The 7,773-nt window shown below is 31.3% G+C and overlaps 1 non-coding gene across 1 annotated transcript; it reads left to right on the top strand.

Moving 5' to 3' along the window:
- The first annotated feature begins 414 nt into the window (after nucleotides 1–414).
- On the top strand, nucleotides 415–488 carry TRNAT-AGU. The gene has a single exon. It is a non-coding gene; the product is annotated as a tRNA-Thr (tRNA).
- Nucleotides 489–7,773: the final 7,285 nt, after the last annotated feature.

Consider the following 7,773-nt stretch of genomic DNA (forward strand, 5'->3'; position numbering starts at 1 on the left):
TATAATAAAAAGGAAAAGAATGGATCAGTAGGAAACATTAAACATAGTAATAAAAAGAAATTTGAAATAGTAATACTATAACTAAATATAGATCATAATAGTTAGAAACATTGATAATTGAATTTGGAGCCCCAAACATGAAGTGAGTTATAATAATCTATCTCACGCATTTGAAGTTGGGCCTAAATACCTCTCAAGTTCTAATTCTATCGCCATCACGTGCTTGAAATCTAAGAATTTATAACTCTTTTTTATTAAAACAAAAAAAAAAATCACTAAACAGTATTTTAACAAACTCGCCATTACTAAAATTAATTGAGAAATTCTCTACATCATATATAAAATTGGGTTTTGTGTGTGAATGATAGTAGGTGTTTTAAAAGTTATCTAATAATGTTCATTTGATAAAATGTAGCTCTCGTAGCTCAGTTGGTTAGAGCACCCGTTTAGTAAGCGGGAGGTCTTGAGTTCGACTCTCAACGAGAGCAAACTCTTTCTATATTTTCATAATTCCATTTTGTGAGGCCCAGCCCACTATTCACACCATAAATGGGCCGAACGTAAGCCCAATGCAAATTTTTATTTTTTCTGGCTAAGTATGGTCAACGAACCAAAACGACAAGTCGACAATTCTTTTAATTAATTGTACCTTCTTTTCTTTTTTTCTTTTTTTTTTTTTGAAATGACAGATTTTTATTTGTCTTTTTAGAATACGAGAAATGACAGATCAGCATAATGAAATGATGAGAATATGCAAACATTAATAATTGAGTTGAAGAGTAATGCATAGACATTATCACACACATTACAACTAAGAAACCATTGGCTAACAGTTTTATGATTCATTATCAAGATTCCCCAAATCCCTTCTTGATCTTTGCAACTTACAAAGAGTGCATGTCATAGCATGGTAACCCAATCCACTCCAATCATAATTTTACTTCTCATTTTGCTCCCTTTTTGCATGGATGTATCATATAATTCTTTCGATGTTCGAGATATTATTGTGTTTGTTTTACACTCCTCAATTTATATAGAATAGATGAAATTTGTTCTTTTGGCTGAGGTAAAGAAATAGAATGATTCCTTTTTGTTGTGATGTAGAGATCTTGTTTATTGTCTTCCAAAAAAGTATAAGAATATATGCAAAGTCAACTCTTAACCCACCATAAGAAACTTGACAACTTATATTCGCAATTTGTAGACAAACGCACTTTCTTTTATTAACCAGGACAAGATCGAAATCTCTCATATTTGTATATGTATTTGGTTTCTATAAACTTATTTATATCACTTTATTTCCAAAAAAATCATATTAAATCGAATTTCGAAACTTTTTCTTCCTCGAATGGTATTAAAAAATAAAAGGGGTTGTAAAAGCTAGAAAGAAGCAATGAGAAGACCCATAAGCCACAAATGGTAATAATGAGGGGAAAGGAAGAAGAAGAAGAAGATAATGTGTGTTATATGTTTATATTAAGTCGTTGGTGATTGTTGAGAAATGGCAAAACGTGTTAGCAAGAGAGGAGACAAAGGACTAAAGCCGCTAAACATAAACAAGTTTTAAGGTCTAGAGAAATGTGCAAATTGAGACCAAAACAAAAACAAAAACAAAAAAACAAAAAACAAAAAACAGAAAAAGAAGGGTTTTTTTTTTCTCTCTTTTTTAATGAATTATATTAAGTTAGGTTGCAAAGCTGGCAAATGGGTGTTTTTTTGTGGAGTTTTGTGAATGGAAAATGGTCTATTTTGATGCCTAAGGGACCCTTTCATTGCCTTTTCTTTCTTCACACGTAGTTTCCAATTTCGCTTTCAATTATTCTCTTTCAAACAGAGAGAAAAAAAGAAACTAAACTTTTTCTTTTTCTTCTTTCTTTCTTTATTTTCTTATATTCATAATAATCTCACGTGCTCAATTATTCATTTCCCTTTTTTCTTTTCTTTTCAACCCACTTCCACTCTATAAAACCTAATACTTGGTTTGGTAATCATTTGAGTTCTCTTCGTAACTATTTCGTTTTTTGTTTTCTGTTTTTAAAAGTTAAACCTATTTTCTTTTCATTTCTAACAATGGTTTACATTTTATTAAGTATAATGATTGAATTATTAGCTAAATTCCAAAAACTAAAACAAGTTTTTAAAAACTACTTTTCTTGGTTTTCAAATTTTGATTTGATTTTTTAAAATTATTGGCGCAAAAATAGATAATAAAGGATGAAATTTGGAGGTGGGAGTAATATCTATAGGCTTAATTTTCAAAAAACAAAAACAAAAAACCAAATGGTTACCAAATGGAACCCAATTTTTAGTTTTTAGTTTTTAAAAATTAAACCTACAAACACCTATTTCACTTCTAGATTTATTGTTTTGTTACTTTCTACCCATGTGTTTTTAAAAACCAAGCCAAAATTTGAAAACAAAAAAGAATATAGTTTTTAAAAAATTGTTTTTATTTTTAGATTTTGACTAAAAATTCAACTCTTATACTTAAGAAAGATGCAAATCATGGCAAAAGAATGAGGTAATTTATTTTGATTGGGTTTTGTTGGGAACCAAGATGATGAAGAGTGATGCGACGTTGCATTGTGATGACCTTAGCCTCATATATGGGCAAGGTCGAGCCTCAGGACTTGGCCTAGCGTAGAGGCAAGTTGGCTAGAGTCGCACATGAGGCGAACAAAGATGTATAGTGGAGCCTTGGATGTAGTCATGGTGTGATCCGTGTTGAACTCTATTGGATAGGGTGAAAAGGAGTTAGCCCTAGATATGAGTTAGATGGATGGATGACTGTTTGAATGGAGACTCGGTGGTCCTTTGTTCGAGGGGAGGATTGTTGGGAATGCGACCAAAGTCCCACATTGGTTAGATAAAAGGAGGAATATCATACCATTGTGGAGATAGTTTGAGGGTCGTTGCCCAAATCAGGTTTTAACCATTATTCTACTTTCAAATTTGTTTCTCCATTTATGTTTTGTATTGTAATGGTATGTAAATTAAAATATTTTTAAAATTAAAAGATAGGTGACATTACCTGTTTTAAATAGGTTTCCACCTGAGCACTACAAACTAAATTTTGTCTAGGAAAAGGCTTAAATAAATTCATGTATAGTGGCCTAGTTTAATTAGGTATGAAATTCAGATCCTATTATTGTAGCTTATATTTGAAAATTTGACCATAACTAGACCAAAATATTGTTGACCCCATGTGAATTATGGCCTAAGTCCCAACAAGGGTAGGTCACATTCACCTAGCTAGTTCGAGACTAATTAAACTATTTAGTTGAGCAACTAGAGCACACCTTTGAAGCTAGAAACAAAGGACAAGGTCGAAAAAGATTATATATATATATATATATATATATATATATTCTATGTGTCAGGATGAATTTGCGATTAGCTAGATTCAAAATATATAATGTTGTCACACTCTATACACCTATCTATTAACTACAACACTAACTTACTCTAAAATTTATAGTTGTTGCAATTATATCACAACCTATTCAATGACACACAATGTAATATATGCACTATATTGAAACAGACTCAAACTTAAATGTCAAATTGACCTAATCCTATGATCAAATACAGGTGAAAACCTATTATATTCATAAGAAAGTCCATGTGCATTTTCCTCCAACATTGCTACTCCAATATTTCTCTTTCCTACCCCTAATTATCATGTATGTCATTAATAACTCCATTTAACTCTCTTAACATATAAATACTAAATCACTCATTTTCAAATCAATGCTAATGCTACAATAACCTAAATAATATCATAGGTTGATTTCTAAAATTTAGATACATGACATTCAAAATGATGAGATAAAGGATCAACTAAATTAAATTTTTAATCCAACATGTCAACATTTTTATGAATTCTATATTAACATTATGAGTGAATTGACATTTCCATTTGTTGATGAAAAAATCCGATCAAGCAAACTACCTAACTTTTACGTGCCACCAACAGTTGACTTATAATTTGAATAAAAGTTACCTGTAAAACAATAAAAAAAAAATAATACACCAGTGTGGTGCTTGCCACAAACACTCTGATGCTTAAATCAGATCTCAAGACAAAGGTCAAAGTAAGTAGTTTTAGGGAGGAAATGAACCTACCTTTAGCATGGATGTCATGCTCTATTTATAATGGAGTCATTACAAAAATATAGTCTTTTCCCAATGTCCAAAATCATTTGGATAAAGCTGAAAACACATCCGAAGATCATCTCCTGATGTCCATGATCTCGTCGGGGGAATGGTTGAGAAATAGGCGTCGTGACTCATACTCCCACGCGAAACGCCTACTCGTCGAGAATTTGTGTAAACTCCTGACGAGGTATATACGCCGTTTGGAATATATATCTCCCGACGGGGTCAATGACACGTCGTTCTCTCCCAACGGTTTCAATGATCTCTTCTAGCGTTATAAATCTACTTCTTTTACCTATTTGAAAATCAGACACTCAAGAACTGGACTAGGACCATTAAGGATATTCTACAATAGAGGGTCGATCCAGATTAACCACTCTCGATGGATTCATTGGCCTCGATCTTAGCCTCTAAGGTAGAGGCGAATCGTGGAAAGAGAGTCATCACCTCGCCTCCTTTTCAATAGTCAATTCGAAAGCTAAATCCAAAAGCTTAAGAAGCCGTTGATCTTGATCCAATTCATGATGCATGGGCGAAATGCTGGTTGATCCTATCAAATGGAAATTTGCTTAACAGTTTATATAACATTTTAAAGATTGGTCTAAATCTTCAAAAACGAACTGTCAAGGAAATGGAGAGAAAATTTTAGATAAAAAAAATCACATTCACACGGAGGGTTCTGTTGTTGACGTGGACTTCAAAGTGCTTCCATGATCCCACTCCAAATGGACGGCTGTGATGCGAAGAAAAGTACTAAATTGTCATTTTGCTCCCTCCAATCAAATAAATAAATAAATAAATGGTCCACTTTTTTCTATTTTTATTTTATAATAATACCATTTTGGGTCCACCCAGCTGCACCGACTTGGTTTTAACGGATTCAAGGATTTTTTCCCTTCTTTTTTGAAAAAAAAAAATAGAAAGGTAAAAAATTAATAGACACGAGACCGTTGTGGGCGCACGTGCGATGGAAGTGGGCCTAATATTGATGTAAGACGGCGGAGCCCAGCCCAAATAGTTGCAGTTTGGCCCACTTATTTTGTTTCCGTGTTGTACGTGTGGTCCGTGTTACCATGTGCCCCATCCTCCCCAATTAACATCGTCCCACACGCCACCTCTAAATTATTTATAACTAATTGTAAAATATATATATATATTATATAAATACCATACCATTATTATTATTCATAATATGTTAGATAATATATTTATAAACGAAAAAAGTAGTTATAATTACTAATGAAATACTAAGAATTTCGACTATTATTAATTAACTAACAAACTTGTTGTACTATAAATTTGGTATAATTATTATTTTATAATATCATATAATTTATGGTAATGTTATATATATTATACATGTTGTCGGGATTGATCTAGAAGGTCATTGGTGTAGGCTTTCACTACCCATCAATCCAAAATAGGAAAGATCTCCTCAATTAGAACTTTAAGGTTGAGTCAAGGAGGGAGACCAAAAATTGAAAGAAGACATCTCTTACCGAACTAGGTATTAACTGAGCTAAGACACATATTTTACCTTTGATAGTTTTAATAAACATATTGTACGACCCAAATACATGTCGAAAAAAAATGGTATAAATATAATAAACATTTTCCACTTAGCTAAATTGTCCTTGCTCAAATTGATGTTACTTTTGTCCAACATTAACTTAGGTATCAAAGAGTGTTGATCATAAGTCCACATGATCATTTTGAGTATTCTATTGCCCATTTTACGACCTTGGCGATTTGGTCCCATGCACAATAGACTTGCATGTCTACTTGTTGATATTAACACATCAATAAGACAGACTTTAACTTAATAAAAATAAAAACGAGTTTGTAGCATGAAATGTTATGCTTATTTAAGTCTATTTATCTTTTTTTAATATAATTTTGCATTTAAAATTTTTAAATTTAAAAACATTGAAAAATATAAAAATGCTGAAGGGATCAAATTCCATGCAAAAGCGTGTGATTGCTTTGCTACAATTTTTGTTTAAAAATTAATTCATGAAATAGATAAAAACAATACGATTAAGCATGCTTTCACAATAGTAATTACGGAGAAGAACAATTACTTTTTAAGAACAGTCTTCAATATCTTCTCCTGGTCTTTAAAAAATCACAACATGAACAATTCTGGCACGACCAGTTCTAAATACAACTAGTAAATATTTTCTATTATTCTCTTGAAAAAGGGATGGTGAGATCCTTTTTTTTTAAAGTGTGATAAAGGAGGAGAAGAAAAAAATCAGAGAACATTTCTCTGTATATTTATGTGAGAGTTTTTCAGAGAGTTCATTCTGTCTTTTTCACGTCAAAAAATAAATCAATCGAATAGTATTTTGAAAAACAGATTATATCTGCCAAATGTAATATGTGGGGGGAGTTAACTCCCCTCACCCACTATATATATATATATATATATCATATTCAAGTATATATTTCTCTCTTATAACATGTAGTTTAATATGAATCTTATTTACATTAATTTAATCTATAGTTTTAATATGAATTGGATCTTATTCAAATATTAATCCTCTCATGTTATAAAGTTTAAATTTGAATTTAATTCAAAATTAACTTTATAGTATAATATATCTATATATATTATATTAATTACATCATATACAATTAAGATAAATTACCTTAATTGATTTGAACACTTTAAATTCTTTCAACACTTAAACCTTTATTTAACTTGTGAGCTAGCAGGGAGACCATTTCATGTAAGTCAATCATTAATTAAATTAATTAATTAAACTCTTTAATTAATTGATTGGTTAATTAAACTATAATGAAAGGAGATTAATTAATTAAACTCTTTAATTAAATTAATCAACATTCATTAACTATGGGACACTCCACTAAAGACTTCACACTCTTATTAATTGTAGAATTTTTCCGTGCCCATTGATTTAACCATTTCATGTAGTCAATTCTTCACAAGTTGTTCGTAATTATAGTTGGGTCAAAATTATCATTTTATCCCTGTAGTTACCTCCTGATCCTCTAATGAACAAATTGTTTATGGTTAAACCATAAACAAAATCCCTTATGGATAAGTGAGAGAGTAATACTTCATTGTTTAAGTCTCGGAATCAGCACTTAAAAGAACAACCTATCTACTTACCCTAAAGGCGGGAAGAAATGAAGTTCATCTTATGAAGCTGTGTTCCCAACTCTCCACTTGATATCTTTCCTAAAATTGTAGGCATATTGAGTCAGTGACTAGGACCATTCTCACCCATACAAATCAAAGAACAACCCTTATGGGCATGAGTTCACAACTCATTCATGATTGAGATCGAGTTACACAAGGTCATCGTTTGAAATATTAATATCTCTTCAATTAACGGTGTGACAAAGAGAGATTATATATTTTGTAGTCCGGTCTTATGCAAACTGGTATAGGATACCCTACTCACATATCTCTACATGAACGATTTGGATCAAATTGTTTGTAACACTTACAAAATGAGTCGTATCCATAGTGTTACCAGGATAAGACACCCAACCTTATTCATATACTATAAATCTTTTAGGTTATCACTTGAACGCGATTCACTTAAATGTCAACTACATAATGTTCAAGTTACATTAAATAATCTT

Source organism: Benincasa hispida, chromosome 1 (assembly GCF_009727055.1).
Source record: "Benincasa hispida cultivar B227 chromosome 1, ASM972705v1, whole genome shotgun sequence".
NCBI lineage: Eukaryota > Viridiplantae > Streptophyta > Magnoliopsida > Cucurbitales > Cucurbitaceae > Benincasa > Benincasa hispida.